The 17,453-nt window shown below is 43.5% G+C and overlaps 1 protein-coding gene and 1 non-coding gene across 34 annotated transcripts in view; one reads left to right on the top strand and one right to left on the bottom strand.

Moving 5' to 3' along the window:
* HECW1 (HECT, C2 and WW domain containing E3 ubiquitin protein ligase 1) overlaps nucleotides 1–17,453 on the bottom strand; it is a 461,351-nt gene that overhangs the window by 354,158 nt on the left and 89,740 nt on the right. The window lies entirely within an intron of this gene.
* Nucleotides 15,339–15,443, top strand: LOC118143958 (U6 spliceosomal RNA). Its single transcript, XR_004728436.1, has one exon. It is a non-coding gene; the product is annotated as a U6 spliceosomal RNA (small nuclear RNA).

Here is a 17,453-nt window from a genome sequence, read left to right as displayed (position 1 = left end):
TTAAGACAAACCAGCCAACAACAGAAGTCTCAGGTGTTTAAGGGATGTGAGCAAAGTTATGCAAATAAGGACAGAGTCAAGGCTAGAGTTTATATCATTTGAATTTTTATCAAAACAATTTCTATTTAAACCCCAGTGTTCCCTAAATTAATATAAAACATGATATTATTATTTGGTTTACAAAAGCAAATGTGGTATTTAGTGGCATTTTGAATTTTCATGTAGGCATCTAAAAATAATGTAATAAGATGCAAATCCAAATCAAAGGTCTATTCAGCTGGCCAGGCATGGCGACACCTATAATCCCAGTACTTTGGGAGGCCAAGGCAGGAGGATTACTTGAGCCCAGGAGATTGAGACCAGCCTGGGCAACATACTGAGACCTCATCTCTATGGAAACAAAAAAATTAATTGGGTGTGGTGGCACATTCCTGTGGTCCCAGCTACTCAGGAGGCTGAGGCAGGAAGATCGGTCATAGTTGTATTGAGCTGTGATCATGCTACTGCACTCCAGCCTCAGTGCAGAGTGAGGCCAAAAAAAAAAAAAGGTCTATTCAATTAATAATCGTGACATCCTATGTAGATTCTATACTGATCTCATAGAAAATTAACAGCATTTTCTATCATTATTCATGGTTTTTAATAATCTTTTTGGTAGTATGAATAGCTTCATAATCGTAATTTTAAAGGTTCCCCACAATATAGGGATAAAATCCTTATTTGGGATATTTACCTACAGGCATCTCTAGTTTTCTGGTTTAATCATTCCATAATATTTCATTGATGTATATTCCAAAATTTATCTATTCTCCTACAGATGAGCATTTAGATTGTTTCCAGTTTTTTCATTCTGCTGAGCGGTTCGCCAGGGTATGCACAAGCCCAGGTCCTCTGGTGCAGTAAGTCAGCCCATCGTCCACTTTGCCAGGTGGGGCCGTTGTGCTCACCAAAGGGAAGGGACCAGTTGATTCTCCTACCATCTGTGCAGTTCGCCTAGTTTTATGCTCTTTCCAGTACTTGCTATCGCCAGCTTTCTTTGTTTTTAACTTGATGGTTGTAAATGATGTAAGTCCCCAGTCATGGCTTCAACAATGAAAAGCAGGCCAGCTACCATTTGATAGCTGGGTGAGTCCCTCTCTCTGGCTCAGTCCATCTCCAGGCCCCCAACAGAACTCCAACAAGTCAGCTGCCATCTTCCCCACACCTTTGCTAGAGGATTTACCTGCCATCTATCTAATCATGTCCTTTCTTTGTTCTAAACATTAAACAGCTGTCCAATTGCTTACAGGATGAATACAAACTCACCAGCACAGCAAACAGCCTGACAAGCTGGTCCTATCCCTGCCCTTTTTCCAGGCCTCTCTCAGCCACTCCCTCCCCTACACCCATGTCCCTCCTACTGTACAGCAATCACGGAGACACCTGGGTCCTTTCTCCTTTGTTTTGTTTTGTTTTCATTTGAGACAAGGCCTTACTCTATTACCCAGGCAGTGATGCAATCACAGCTCACTGCAGCCTCAACCTCCTGGGCTCAAGTCATTCTCCCACGTCAGCTCCCTGAGTAGCTGGGAAGACAGGCATGTGCCACCATGGCCAGCTACCTTTTTATTTTTTGTAGAGACAGGGTCTTGCCATGTTGCCCAGGCTGGTCTTGAGCTCCTAGGCTCAAGCAGTTGCTCACTGCAGCCTCTCAAAATGCTGTGACTACAGGCATAAGCCACTGCACCCAGCTTTACCTATGTCTCTTTTCACATGGCACAGTCTTTGTCTAAGATGCATTCTTTTTCTTTGCCAGGGACTCCCATTCTGCACAAGTACAAATGCCACATCCCTGAACTCAGCCAGGTTGTGAGTGTCCCCCTGAGCTCCCAGGGCATCCGATTTTGAGCTACAAGTACATGGATCATTTTGTATTGTGCTTGTTTGTACATGAGACCCCTCACAAGGCTATGAACTTAGACATGCAGGGATAACAATGTCTTACTGATCTTCCACAACCCCCGGCATGGGCCTGGTGAGCACTGAGTGAGAAATGCATGATGTTTCACTTTAAATGCAGCTCAGCGTGCTTTGGAATAGCAAATACATCTATTCATTCATTTTATGTGCCTTTTCTAGATGACAGAAGACCGCAGTGACTAAAGTAATCAAAGCGCCTTTTTCCACCATCAAAGAGCTTACATTCTAGTATGAGAAGACAGACAATGAATAAAACTAATGGACTTCTGCAGTATAGCAGAAAGTGATGTGAACTCTGGGGACAATGAAGCATGAATATGGGAGAGGGAAGTGGGGATGGCAGGCTGTGAAGGAGTTGAATCTCAGAAGGGGCAATCAAAGGAGAGAGAAGGTGGCATTTTTGCAGATTTGAAGGAGGGAGGAAGTGAGACCTGGAGATTCAGAGCTGGGGCTGGGGAGCCTTCAGGAACGGCATAGTCAATGGTCCTGAGGCAGGAGTGGTGGAGTGGCCAGAGCAGAGATCCAGCAGGAGGGGTGGAGATGCAAACTGAGAGGTAAGGAGAGAGCATGTTAGGTTGCACCTTGTGAGTCACAGCAATGACTCTGATTCTATTCCTAAGGAACAGGAGGCCACTGATGGGATTTGAACAGAGAAGTGACATAACTTGACATATGTTCTAATGGGCTCTCTCCGGATGTCATGCTGTGGATATACCGAAGGTGACCAAGAGCAGGCACAAGAGACAGATTAGGAGCCTTTGCAATAGGTCTGGTGAGAAACGGTGGTGGTTTGGACAGGATGGTGAAGAGAAGCTGTTGTTGCATTCTAGATATACCTTGATGATAAAAACCAAGGATCTGCTGCTAGACAGTATATGGAGCAGGATAGAAAGAGAAGGATGACTTCCGTTTTTAACCTGAGTGAGCTGGAAGAATAGACTGACAGTGAACTGAGATGAGGAAGCGGGCAGGGCAAGTTTGCAGCAAAACAAAAATTTGGTTTTGGACATTTTCTGTTTGAAATGCCTCTTAGACATTCAAGTGGTGATAGAAAAACAAGTCTGGCATTCAAGAAGGAGATGTGGGATGGAAATAAAAATTTGTGTCACCTGTGCATAGGTGAAATAGGGGTGGGGTGACCAGGGCAGCCAGTGGATACAGGAGAGGGGATCACAGCCCTGGGCCCTGAGACAGCTCAATGGTAGGAGCTCAGGGAAGGAGGGGTCTGCAAGGGAAACAGGTGTCCACATGGCAGGGAAGGCCACCTGTGGCCATGGGAAGAGAGACTGAATGTCACAAATCTCACACTTCAGGTTTCCAGATTAATTGCATAATTTGAAACTCCTGTGCTAACAAGCTGCCCCCTACTGAACTTGGCTCTTTATGGAAAAAGAACAATTTCTTTAGACTCTAATTCAGCAGTAGCAGCTGCAGAAAATATGATCAAAAGATCTCACTCCAGAAACACGCATTGCATGCTTCTCATGCTGTTTCTCAAGGCGCTTCAATCCTCTTCAAAGTCAACATTTTGAAAACATCTGATCCTAGATTAAACATGCCCCAAATGCCATCCCTCTAATACAAAGTACCTTCTGGACATAGAATAGTGCATAATCTTTCAAAGATTATTTATAAACCATCTTTGAAATAATTATGCAAATAATCTTTGTAAGATGTGCAAGATACAGAGATGAAACCAGACTTTATTGGAGAAAAAGCTGACTTGCTTCATGAGTATTTGGCTTCTTATTTCCAGAGCAACAAAATCCCAGGTTCTCTGAATGGATTTGCAATGCTTACCTCAGTGGTTTTCCTGGAGAGTTTCACTAAGTTCTGAATCCCAGCTTCCAACTCCAGAAATTCTGACCTAATTGCTCTGAGATTCTAATGTGCCGTGACAGTTGAGGAATGCTGGTCTAGAGGAACTTTTAAACCTAACGTCCATATGAATGACCTGCAGATCTTGTTAAAATGCAGATTGTGATTCAGCAGGTCTGAGACTAAGCACTTTTACTGAGCTCCCAGGTGAGGACACTCTGGTCCAATGACTACATTTTGAGTAACAAGGGTCTCATAATCATCTCCACGACAGTCATTTAGCATTGTCACCCAGGACGATAAAATGCAGTCAGCTCAACAATTAAAAACGAATTCCTCTGACATTTAGTTTAGCAAATACTTAGCACTTATTATGCATGAGGCTTAGCATTAGGGGCTTTAAGAGATGGAGAGATTTAAAAAATTGTGGTTCTGACCAGGGTTGGGAAGGGTAAATAGGCTTCATTTCAAGTATCTTCTCTAATTGATTGGTACATATTTCATCCTTGGCCTTAAGAGATCAAAATATAAAACAACCCTGGAAACACAGCATCAGAAACCACAGAATCTCCCTAATCCTCTAAATACGGTGCCAAGTAGCATCACATTCTTCTAGCGTACATGAAATGGGACCCCTGGCAACTCACAACTGCCTACGTAAACTCTCTTGGCCGTAAAGCCCAGGTAATTAACCTACTATTCGCTAAGTGATCCATGTAGCAAAAGTATAACATACTGTCTCCTTACCAAACAGTACTCAAGGTGCTTGCAGGTCGCTAGAGGGAAGATTCTTTAAAACATTCAACAGGTCCACAGTGTCGTGCAGAGGTGGGTACTAAATACTGAGCCCAAATGGTCCCTCTCCAGCAGTAGGAATCGTGACCATGAACATGCATTTCTAATGGCTTCCTTCTGTGACACCAGCCATACCTGGTCTGCACAGGGTGGCCTGTGAATTTCTGGCCCAGCCCTGCCCATTTTTAAAGCCAAGGGGCACCATAATGGAAAGCTCACAAGAAGCTGGTCTCCCTTCTCCCCTTTGTTCCAGGGCAGGCCATGGGGGTGGAAGGGATTGGTGGCTGCCCTAAAGCTACTATCTGGTTGCCAGGCCCCAGCACCCACATGTCAACATTTTCCTTCATATTCCTGCTCAGCCAAAAATGATTCGGATTCCTGTGTCCTAGAGTTTGGCTGGACTTTGTTTCCAGTTCCTGGGAGGTAGCCTCTAAATCTTTGGAATTTCTCAGGTGATAATAGTGCCTTCATTATTCATGATGGGCTCTAATAGTTTATGCTAGAGCTGGTGGGCTCCTGGTTAGCTTATGCCCAACATACAGCTTACGATGGGGGCTGTGATTAGACGGTTGGGTTTCTGAGTCACGTGACATCAGCCTGATCTCTGGAGATGGGAGGGGAGCTGATGATTGAGGTCAGCCACATGGCCAATGATTCAATCAACTATGTCTTCACATGAAACCCTGATAACAACTCTGGAGACTTAGGCGAGCATCCCTATTCGCGAGCATCCCTACCCTCTGTGCTGGGAAGGTAAAGCATCCTGACCCCGCAGGGAGAGGACACTGGAAGCGTGGCATTCTAGGAGCTCCCAGACCTCACCCGATGCAGCTTTGTTTTGGCAGGTTCTGATTTGTCTCCTGTTGCTATAATAAAATGGTAATAATAAGTGGGTGGCCTGGGGCCCATGGCCTTGCGGCTATGTGTGGGAGACAGCGTTGACTTGTGAAGTCTGGCCTGGCCCCAGGTAGTTGGTGTTAGAACTCATTGCAGGAGCCTTCCTCAGTTTCCCGAGCAGCACTGCACTGAATGACAGGCCTGCTCAGACCAATCCCCTGAGCCCTATGCAAATCAGACACCACCTCTGCCAGCCTTCTCATACACAGGGCTGGTATATGTCTTGAATGCACATCTTTAGCCTTTATTCTAAAATAAAGATGTGCATCCCAGATGTGATATCCTAAACCACTCCTCTCTCAGCTTTGGCGCCTCCTTCCCTCTGTCTCTGTACAGGGGAGCTTCCTTCTTTCTTCTTCTTTCTTGTCCATTAAACTCTCCACTCCTTAAAACCATTCCACGTGTGTCCGTGTCATTTTATCTAAATCACGTGAGACAAGAGCCTTGGTGTTCGTCCACTCATCAGAGCCATATCACTTTCTCTGTACACCTTCCATCTGTGGCTGGGGATTTGCTCCAAACTAATGAATCTCTTAAACCATGAAATGGTCTTTTCTCTTGGGCTTTGTTCATCAAGGACTATCAATCCAGAAGATGATGGTGGCTTTATCAGCCCATCGGTAAAACGCCCTAGGTATAAATGCTGCCCAATCCAGCCGAGCTGTGCCTTCCAAGACACTGTGATCTACACTCCTGGTCACAGGCATGCTGTGGCCAGGTTCATCCCCTCTGCCCAGCCATACTCCATCCCTGACTTCCTTCTCTTCTCCACCAGTATGTGTTATCAGGACACAGTTGCTTCTGAGATAAAGACGTGCATCCAAGATATGATATCCTAAACCACTGCCTATTCAGATCCCTGATACGTCTTGTCCCATTGTTTAGAAAGAAATGCCCTGAGCCCTAAGAGGTTCAGACGAGCAGGTTCTCAAGGTGACCCAGTGCTGCTGATGGAGAAAGCAGTGAGGCCTCCTGCCTCCTCTCGCCTTCCCTTGGATCATGTTGCTGTGCGGGAGTAACAATTCAACCCGTGATCTAAATGTACCTTAGACTGAATGGCCCCGCATTGTGGTATTGATTTTTTAAGTTAAAAATACAAGATGAACTATCAGTTTTCACCTGCAAAATTCTGTTTCTAAAGCTTCAAAATCCTTTTGACACAGACTTTGTTGGGCCATGTACACAGCTCTCCTCCAAAGGGGAATCTAAAAGTCTTCCTAATGCCCAGCCCTCATTCCCTCGAGTGAATCTCGCAAGCCTCCCTGGGAGGCTTTTCTTCCAGGAAATTCTGCACTCTCCAACCCCAAAAGGATCGGGTACCAGTGGTCAGGCTTGTGCTAGTTAACACTGCTCTTGGGACAGAGATGGACATGGCACCGAGAGGAGCCAATTAATTGGCTGCTTAGTGACCAAAAATAGTTTCTTTCCTGATGATTCTAAAAGACATGAGTGGTAGGTGCTAACTCTGTGAAGTCATCCCAACCACACCGCAAGAGCTATGTAAGGACATGGCCAAGAAATAGGACATAGTTCAGAAAGAGAAGAGGAGAGCCGCCTAAGCCCCTCATCATTTTGCAAGTGAAGCTGTCTGCTGTGTAATCGTACCACACTGCTCCTTCTCTCCTCTTCCCCCTTTTGTGGTCATTTGAAATTAGCCTAAGTAGGTTTCACTTCCTTGCAATCCGTGATTCTGGAGGGAGTAAGACATTCCCTGCTTTCAAGGGTACCCCAATTCATCTGCAGATGAAAAGCAGCAACAGTATCTCTCATTAATTCAATATAGACATTCAACTGTAATCCAACCCTACCCTAGTTACCAGAATTCATGCGCTTGAAGTAGAGAGAAACATGTTTCTTATTTCTTATCTGTATTCCCAGAAAGGGACTTCATTTAGCTGGAACCTAGAGCGTATTTTACATAGCTAACTGAGACTCAATTATAATTGAAAGTAGTGGGTTCAGGGTCAGAATTCAAGCATAACATGTCCATGCAGCAGAATATGGAGAGACGAGAAAGGTAAGTGAGTGTTTACATTGATTCTAGTATTAAGAAATTTTATTAGACAAAGGGCTCACTTTGATCATGTACATGGTAATAAGTTGCTGTCATTAAAATGTGTGCCTGGCCTAGGGATGGGACACAAACAGGAGAGTGTGATCAGAGAAGGGACTATTCAAATGGTGTCTGAAAGCATTGTAATGCTGCCACTATGACCAGACTCTGAGCTGTAGGACCCTTGAGAGCTGGTGCCAGGATGCTTGAAGATTACACAGCAGCTGGGTGTGGTGGCTTATGCCTGTAGCCCCGGAAATATGGGAAGCTGAGGTGGGCAGATCACTTGAGGCTAGGAGTTTGAGGCCAGTCTGGGCAACATGGTGAAACCCCGTCTCTACTAAAAATACAAAAATTAGCCGAGCATGATGGTGGGTGCCTGTAATCTCAACTACTCAGGAGGCTGAGGCAGGAGAGCCACTTGAACCTGGGAGGCGGAGGTTGCAGTGAGCCAAGATCGTGCCACTGTACTCCAGCCTGGGTGACAGAGCGAGACTCTCAGAAAAAAAAGAAATGACACTGCATTTGCCACACTGCTACAAGGAAGCAGGATGTGTGCTAGTGGGGACTTCTGTCCCTAGGGCTGACACAGCATCTGGGGAGCAGTACCAGACAAAGTCTTCAGCTTGCCACAGTCCGGGAAAGAGAAAAACCCAATGGTGCTGATGGCTAAGGTGGATGGACTGCCATTTGCCACAGCGGGAACCTTTAACGCATTAAAAACCTGCTTCATCTCACCAGACCCAGCTTTCATCTTATAAACAAAGACCATATAAAATGACTTCTTATTCTGTCTTCTTCCTGACTTAGGGTCAGAGACTACTTCCATAAACTGGGCAAAATCTCTCCTCCATGGGGTCAGTTTGAAGACACTACAGAGGTCTCTGTCTGTCCCAATCCTCTGCCTGGTCTCTGCACACTGGCCCTTCGCATTCTTGAGGGACAGCTGTGACCAGAACAAAGCTACAGAGGGATGTACAGACACGGCAGAGGAAGTTGACCTAACCCCTTCAGCATTTGACATATCAAGTTGATAAAACATAACAGTATACAGAGACTCTAATTTAAATAATATCAGTTAAGCAGATGTCTTCCAAGATCCTTACAATCAAAGAATAGACTTTGTTTTCTAATATCCATGGGCCATTTACAATAATTTGATTATGCAAGGGCCTCAGAGAAAACCTTGAAACCTTGATAATTAGGAACTGCCGAAAGAGTGGGAATAACACTTTCTGACTGCAAAGCAACTATGATAGATATTGTATGAACAATACCATTTTGAAGTTTGAAAATACCTCAACCATCTGTTAGCGATGAACCAAAATATCTCTTTGGTTAAAAGGGAATTTGAAATTGCAATTACAGACCGCTCAGAAACGAACTATGAGAATGCTACAAAAGGAATAAAAATAGAAGTATGTGCAACAGCGGAATCCATGGCATGGCAGAGGACTGCCGTCTAGCCGTTACTGGCTAGGTCAGCCATGCTGACCATTAGGACAGGGCAACCCTTCTGTGAAGATCGGAAAACAGCACTGCTCTCAGCACCTCTCGGGACAACCTACCCCTGCAAGGTGCAGCAGCTAAAGGGTTAACTCGGGCACAGCAAGGGCTCTGCAGGAGTCCCAAGGGCAGTGTGCATTCTGACTAAGTGGAGCCTATACAGTCATGGGTAACTAAACACCGTATAGTTTAGCTGCTATTCTTATGAAACGAGAAGAATGTAAATCACAACCTGAGAATTCAGTCCTTACATTTCTTTTTTTTTTTTTTTTCAGTTCTTACATTTCTTAAAATTAGGATAAAAAGAGCAAAGCAAACCCAAGGAGAGCAGGGAGAGTAAGTTAATAAATATCGCAAATGTGTAGGCTACCTTACACCTGCCCCTTCTGTCCCTCTTTGCTCTTCCTGCCCTGGGTCCTGGGAGGCTGACTGGGAAGAGGTATTCATGGGCTCCCTCACCTGCTGCCTCCCAGTTGGGCGTGGCCAATGGGGAACACAACAGAAGACTGAGGGGAGGGAGAAGTGCAAGGTCAGAGCATGTTCCCACATGGTTCCCTTAATGTGGGCTGTGAGATGGCCCCTCTCTGGGGGCTCCTCCTCCTCCTTCTGGGCTAGTGCCCATGCCCACCTGAGCCTGCCCATGCCTGCCCAACCACCTTGCTGTCTCCTGTGCTCTGCCCACACCTTGGTCAACAGTGCCTTTATCAAATGCTCCTTAGATTAGCCACCTTAAGTTCACCATAATTTCCTGATTGGACCCTGACTGACATAACAGCAATCACCACCGCCACCTCCACCACCACAGAATAATGAAAAAAAAAATGGGCAGGGGAAAGGAGCACTGTCATCTAAATTAAACAGCTATTTTTTGACAAGGATAGATAGATGCATATACACAGACACACACATGAAACTCTAGTTTGTCTAGTTTTTCATATCTATTATTCAGAAAAGTGACTTGAATATATATTTGAATGTACTATTTTGTAAGTTATTTATTATGATATGTATCACTCTCGTCCTTTAGATGGCAGCCTTCGAAAGCTGTTTTCCCTATCAATGACAGTTATAATCTCCTTTCACATTTCTAATCTTGTTAATTTGCTTTATTTTCTCTAATTTTACATATATGTACATGCATGTATAAAAACAGAAACATGTATTTGAAAAAATAAAAAATAACTAGAAAAATTAGAGAAAAATATGAAAAACTAGAAAAATTATAGAAATCCATATGTGTATTACAAAGAAAAACTAAAGGGAAAAAGCAAGTAAACAATACCAGTAATATAGAAGATTAGAACTGCCACAGGTAGGGAAAACAGATTTAAAGAATTAAAATAAAGGTCTAATACAATAAATTCCAAAATCCTGATAAAATGCTTAATTTCCTGAAAAAAATGTATACTGATTTGATCATAGAGAAACTTTACACTTGCTTTTCTCGTTACACTCATATTCCCATTCTAAGTCTCAACAAAATTTCATCCTAATGCTATAGCTATTTATGATACAAACTCTTTTTATTGATTATATCATTCTTTTCTGTGATAAAAGTACGTAAGATTTAAATTTAATTTTTAAAACATTTCTTATGATCACCAGCTCTAAGTGTTAAATCATTTCTTCCAACCTGAGTGATCAATTAGTATTACCAGAGTCATCAGTAGCATACAGTTGATGCAAACAAAATAAGCACATATCATTTATGACAAGTCACTTTCCACGAAATCATCTTTAATGACTTACAAGTCAACAACTCAGTCAAGTCAGTTCTGCTTCAGGGTGATGAACATAAAGAACTTGAAAACACCTCACTTGGGGCAAAATTGTCACCCAGTCCCAGAGTCATGCACTTCCTGGAGGGCATATAAAAAGGATGTGCCGTGCCTTATCAGGCGATCGATAATTACATCTGCTACTCTTTCACGGAGAAGTACATTGACTAAACTCACGAAAAGGCAAGAAAATTGACCTATGGCTAATTTTGCTACCCTTTCACTGATAGAATAACGCAATAAAATGATTTAATCTTAGCTCACGCTTCAAGTATACTTTTGCCATAATCTTAGAGCTACATATTTAATCATTCTATTTGTGGCAAATATCTACCATATAATATAAACGGCAAAACCAGTCCTCTTTTTCAAACCATTTTAAAGTCCAAATAAATGTACGAATGTACATTTTAAAGAATATTAGAAAAATAACTGGAAAGAAAGTAAAAGATGCAATTTGTAAGTTAGAGTACTCAGACATTCTAGTAAGATTAAAATAATGAAAATCTAATGTATTTATCCATTTTAAAGTAAGTTACATGGACAAGATACTAAATCACTCTCATTACTTAGTTTGCTATGGGGCAATGTCATCTGCAGCTAAAATTACCAGTTACTTAAGAAGAGTGCAGTATAATGGCCTTGGCCTGCCTTCTGCAATTGTGTGTGTATGATTTGGTTTTGAGGGACAGTAAAATGAGTCTCGTGTATAAACACCAGAAATAACTCGAATAGTCTTGTTAGACATAACTATCAACATAGTTTATATATTTTAAAAAGTGAAAAGACTATTTTGCTAAAAATTATCAGTCTAGCAGCAAGTATATAACTTTGTTTTGTATTAATAGTAGGAAAAATTGCCAAATGTTTTATAAGCTGGTAAATGACTGCAAAGAAAGAACTTATGATCTGATTTGACAAACCAGGCGTGGACTACATTGATTAATGACAGAACCCTAATCTGAAAGAGATGGGGTGAAAGTTTTATTCAGGCATTTCATTTAATAGGCTTGAAAATGTTTACAGTTTAGGAAACATCACAACTGTGTTTACAAGAATCAGCAGCAAAAATCTCTTTGAAGAGATTGTTCTCTTAGCTGAGGGATGAGGGCTGAGGACAGGTGTAAAGAAATGCTTACATTTAAATATGGGGAGGGGTTGTTTCCAGTATTCAGTCTTTCTTACAGTGCTCTCCTTGCCTTATTTTCCAATAAGTCTCCCTTAAGAACTCCTTGCACAGTAGACAGGAAAAGGCAGTCATTAAAATGAAACTCGTCATTACTCCACACACCATACATCTGCAGAATTCCGAACATCGCATACATGCAGGACAGTGTCCCCTTCTAACACCACACTTCATCCTCAATGGAGCTGTATAAGGCAGAAACAGAAAGGAAGCTTGAGGGGTTTATGATGTCTTGATTTATTACTTTGAAAAAGGGTTTTCCTTTGTTCAGTATCCTCAATGTTTTATGCCCTGTGGGTAATGCACAGGTAAAACTTGAGGGAGGCAAGGAGGAATGCCCCCTTTTCCAAAAGGTTATTATGAACACAGGTTTATTCTGGCGTGTCGATTTTAGAAAAGAGTATATATAAGTTGAGGTTTTGAGGACAGGATTCTGTAGAATCTCCATGCTTGAGTCCCCCTTGGAAAGTCTTTTACCCCTGGGAATTATGCCCTCCGGTGGGAGGACAGTATCCCATGAGACTGTGAGCTCCCTGAGAAGAGAGATGATGGATCCTAGCTCTCCTGGCATCCCCAGTACCGGCATGGTGCCTGCATACACGGAGTATTCACACTTAGATACAGAATCGGTTCATTCATTCAGAGGAGAAAGGTGTTGTGTCAGATGGAACTTAAACCATGGGAGCTGCCTGAATAAGCCAAAAGCAGTTTTATTTACATAAAATGGTAAAGGTTGAATTTTTCATACTGATATTTAACCTAACTGCCTCCACACCACACACACATGCTCTCTCGCTCTCTCTCTCTCTCTCTCTCTCTCTCTCTCTCTCTACCCCGCCTCCACTTGACCCTTCTTGAGTCTTCTATCAGTGGCCCAGGCATGCACGAATCCTGTCTCAGGATGACCTGAGTCCCTCTTAATCATGTTCTACCAGAGCCACTGAGGGCTTCATGCTCTGAAAGTTTCCCCATTCTTGCGTCACCACAATGCACCTTTTCAATGACCTATCTCCACAAGTTCCTTTTGGGCAGTGACAATAGACACATCAACTTCTATGAAACCCCTCCAGTTAAGAGTCCTTAGTCAGCAAGGTCTCCCCACCTAGGCAATGGGACAGGCTGCAGGGATCCTTCTATGGGAAGCAAGGCCCCATACTCAGACCCCATATACGGCTGAGTCCACTCAGGCCAGCAAATTGCCTGTCCCCAGCTCTTGACTTAAAACCATCAAGAGCAGCTGATTTTAAGTCTCTCTCAACTGTATTCGACCTTTGCTTTGGAGAAGAGTGCAAAGCTCAGAGCAGTGGCTGTGTTCCTTTGGTTAAAGTTCTGCTCTGACATATTCAATACCTCACCTTAAGTGGAGACGCTGTGGGACTGGGCACGGCAGATGATCTCGGGGTGAGCGCCAGTGCCCGGCCCGTCTTGTGACTTGCTCTGTTAATGCTTCCTTTACTCTTCTGGAATGCCTGCCTCTTGTTTTGTTCCAGCTCCTTCCTGCCAGCATTCAGATACGTCCACTCTTCTCCCCATTCCTCTCACTCAAATAACCAATTGTCGTTTCTCCTTCCCAGCAGACTTGTGGGAAGACATTGACACTCCCAGTTTCACATCTGTACGTCTGCATCAAACCTTACCCTGGCTGCAAACTCATCCTCCAACTGAAACTTTTTCCACAGAGAAAACAAGTGGGTGAGGAGGATCCTTTTTGCAAACTCTAATCTCTTTGAGACAGGAGAGAGAAGCTCCCTTGCAAATTTGATGGTGCTTTACAGAGAAGACAGGAACCCAGAGATAGCCCTGAGAAATAAAACAATAGTCATTGGCCTGAAAAAGTCAGAGAACCGGATCCCCAGAGTGATCCGCTCAGGAAGCAGAGTGATGCCAGGTGCCTGGAGAGTGTCACAGGCTGAGGACACCTGCCTGGGAGGCGTCATCAGCTCTGGCCCTGATCAGCCGGAGTGACAGGGAAGTGTGGGTCTTCAGGGGGCCAGCGTGCCATGTGTGGTGTTGTCTGGAAACCATTCACCATGATGGCGATCATGGGCAAGATTGTGAAGAGCTCAGTCGTTCTGATGCCACTGTTAGGCTGACTTCATAAAAAAATTTGGGGCCTCACGCCACAGGGCAAGCTGAGCTGGCATGAAAGGCTGTCCGCCTCCCACCTAACCCTGCACTACCAGCCTCAAGTACATAAAAATGCTAAATAAGAGGTAATGCTTTGTGCACATATCCAAGTTCAATATCAAAAGAGGTGCCAGGAATGAAGCAAAATCTAAAAGCCAGGGTGACTTGGCTAAAATGGAGGCCAGAGGCAGGCACAAGTATTTCAGAGCCAGACCCGGGCCTCAGCATCCAGGAGGGTGTGGCTTCTGATGCTCTTGGAGGGAGACAAATCCAGACCCCCAGTTCCACCTGGAAGTCAGACACCTTGGAGGGCTGGCTTGTTGCTTTGGTGGAAAAGAAACAGCACTGCCCACCAGCCCTGGGAAGTGGTGGCTCCAAAGAAGACAAGCGGGATGGGAATGGCCTACGAGGAGCATATCCCAGACCTAAACCACCAATGAGAATGAAGCCAGGACTCACACTGTGTGGGTAGTAAAGAGACACACACCCTCTTCCCCAGCCAAAAACTAACACCAAAAAGCACCCTGAATTGCTGAATCCATGAGGCCCAGAAGAGGTGAATGTGAGCTGTCCCCTGGAAATACTGCCAGGCCCAGACCCAGGGCACTCTCAGTGACAGAAAACTGCCAGGAGAGGCAGCAGATGAAACACTAGCAGACTTTAACCCCAGTAACTCAGGATAATAAAACAGCCCAAGAGAACACTTAAAATAAGAATGTCACCTTACATTGTTCCGAGGTAAAGGAAGATATGGGAGTCATAAGACAGTAACAGGACCTTGTGGAAAAGACCAAGTTGATTTGCAAAAGAAGCAAAGGAATTCTACATATGAGACGTCTAGTCATTGAAATAGAGAAATCAATAGAAGGTTGAAAGAGCAGACTTCAGAGAATTAGTCTATTCGAAAAAAGATTTGAGAAAATCACTCAGATGTCACACGAAGAGGTAAAGACCTGGAAAATATGAGGGTTTTAATCATAGGGAAGAGAAATGAAAATGTTCATTATCTATTAACAGGAATTCCAGAAACAGAAAAAGAAAATGGGAGAGGATTGATGTTTGAAGGGATGATGGTGAAGTTTCCAGATTAAAAAACAACGAATTTCTAATTGAGGCAGCACAGCAGCTCCTCATTACAGCTTAGTAAATCTGCAGACCATAAAAAGACAACTAGCTTAATTACCAAGAGGAAAAGAAAGATTATCTCAAAAGTATGGCAATATTCATTTCTGCAACACACCTGCCAGAATTGGAACAGCAAGAGAAGACAAGCATGGCTCCTGCAGGAGATGACATGCCGCACTGTGAAGCATTCCATGTTTTTTAAAGCGCAATAAGCCAGGAACAGAAAGTTAGGCAGCACATGTTCTCATTCACACCTGGAAACCAAAAAAAGATGATCTCGTAGAGTCTAAAAGTAGAGTAGAGGATACTAGAGGCTGAGAAGGGAAGAGGGAGGGAAGCATAGAGAGAGGTTTGTTAAAGGATGTAAAACTTCAGCTAGACAAGATGAATAAGCTCTAGGTTCTGTAGCATGAGAGGATGACTATAGGTAACTATAATATGATACATAGTTTCAAATAACTATTAAATAGAAAGAGGGTATTGATTGTTCCCAAGACAAAGGAATAAATGTTTGAGATAGCAAATATGCTAATGACCCTAACTGCATTACTATCCATCACTTTGTACACCATGAATATGTACAATATTATTCGCCAATTAAAAATAAAATTTTAGACTGGGCGTGGTGGCTCACATCTGTAATCCCAGCACTTTGGGGGCTGAGGAGGGCAGATCACTTGAAGTCAAGACTTTGAGACCAGTCTGGTCAATATGGTGAAACCCATCTCTATTAAAAATACAAAAATTAGCCAGGCATGGTGGCACTTTGCCTATAGTCCCAGCTATTCAGGAGGCTGAGACAGGAGAATCACTTGAACCCAGGAGGCGGAGGTTGCAGTGAGCTGAGATTGCACCACTGCATTCCAGGCTGGGCAACAGAGTGAGACTCTGTCTCAAAAATAAATAAATAAATAAATAAAGTAAAATTTTAAAAAGTAATGGCAATTAGATAAAAGCACCTTTTTATAAAGCAGCAAAGGACTTTGGAAGATAATGCAATAACATATTCAAAATGCCAAGGGAAAATATAACAGCTATCCTAGAATTACATATTCAGCAAGTCTGTCATTCAAAAATAAGGGTTAATTCGGCTGTAACAAAGACCGAGAGAGTTTTCCATTCTAAATAGCCTAAGGATTATTTCAGTACGAAGAATATTGAATTTAGAAGTGAGTTGGATTTAAGAAGCCATCTGAAGCAATGAAACTGACAAATATTTTGATTCACTTAAATATGAACTGACTGTAAAAATAATGAGAAATGGCCAGACTTGGAAGTTACAAAAAGAAGGAAATAAAAGCAGCCCCAAGTATGGGAGGTGGGGAAGGGAGGCTGGGCTTTGTAAGGCTTTTGTGGTGTTAGGGCACAATACAGAGATTAATGAGCTTCAGTGTTCGCTAATTATGCCTCTTAAAAATTGAAATTTAACCACTAAAGAATTGAAATAGAACACATTACTTCCAGGCTAGTGGGGGACTGAGGGGAGGAAAGAAAGCTATAAAACAAAATGTGTTTGATCCAATAGAGAGAAGAAGAGAGAAAAAATAAAAGACCAAAAACAAAACAAAAAAAGCATGGTAAACCTTTTGGCCAACCCTTATCATTGCACTCCATTTCCCACTCCTCTCCCCTGTCTTCCTAACCCCTCGATTTACAGAAATGACAGAGGCTCCCGGAAGATCCTCCTGACTCCAGGGCAGACCCGCAGCTGTGTTCCTGGTGTCTGTTCCCAGAGCTCCCGGAACTTCATCATCAGAACCCTTAAAATGCTGCCTTGTGTGTGCACATGGTGGAGGCTCATCTAAAAGTATGCATTCACGTGTTTCCTATGTACATTAATTTGCTCTCCGTTTCCAAAGGATGGGTTTCCTCCCCTAGTCCAGCACAAACAGGAAACAAAGAGCAGAAAGAAAGAGCCACAGCCTTGGGTGCTAGACAACGGCTGCTTACGGAGAATTTCAGTGTCCAGCGGGAGGAAGTGGCAGGCAAGAGAGGGTGTCCTAGATGGGGAGGGGTAACAAAGACCTTCTCCTTGGAGGGCTAAAGGACAGGCAGGAAGGAAGATGGGGCCCAGCCGTGCTCAGTGTAGGAGGCCCCCAACTCCCTGCACTGTGGACCACAAAGACTCCAACAGTCCTGGGACTTAAAGATCTTGGATAGGGGTAGGACAGAAGGGACCTTATCCACTGACCAGGATGCAACTGAGGAG

This window comes from Callithrix jacchus, chromosome 11 (assembly GCF_049354715.1).
Source record: "Callithrix jacchus isolate 240 chromosome 11, calJac240_pri, whole genome shotgun sequence".
Classification (NCBI taxonomy): Eukaryota; Metazoa; Chordata; class Mammalia; order Primates; family Cebidae; genus Callithrix; species Callithrix jacchus.
The sequence above is the reverse complement of the archived record's forward strand: the minus strand, read 5'-3'. Positions and strand labels throughout refer to the sequence as shown.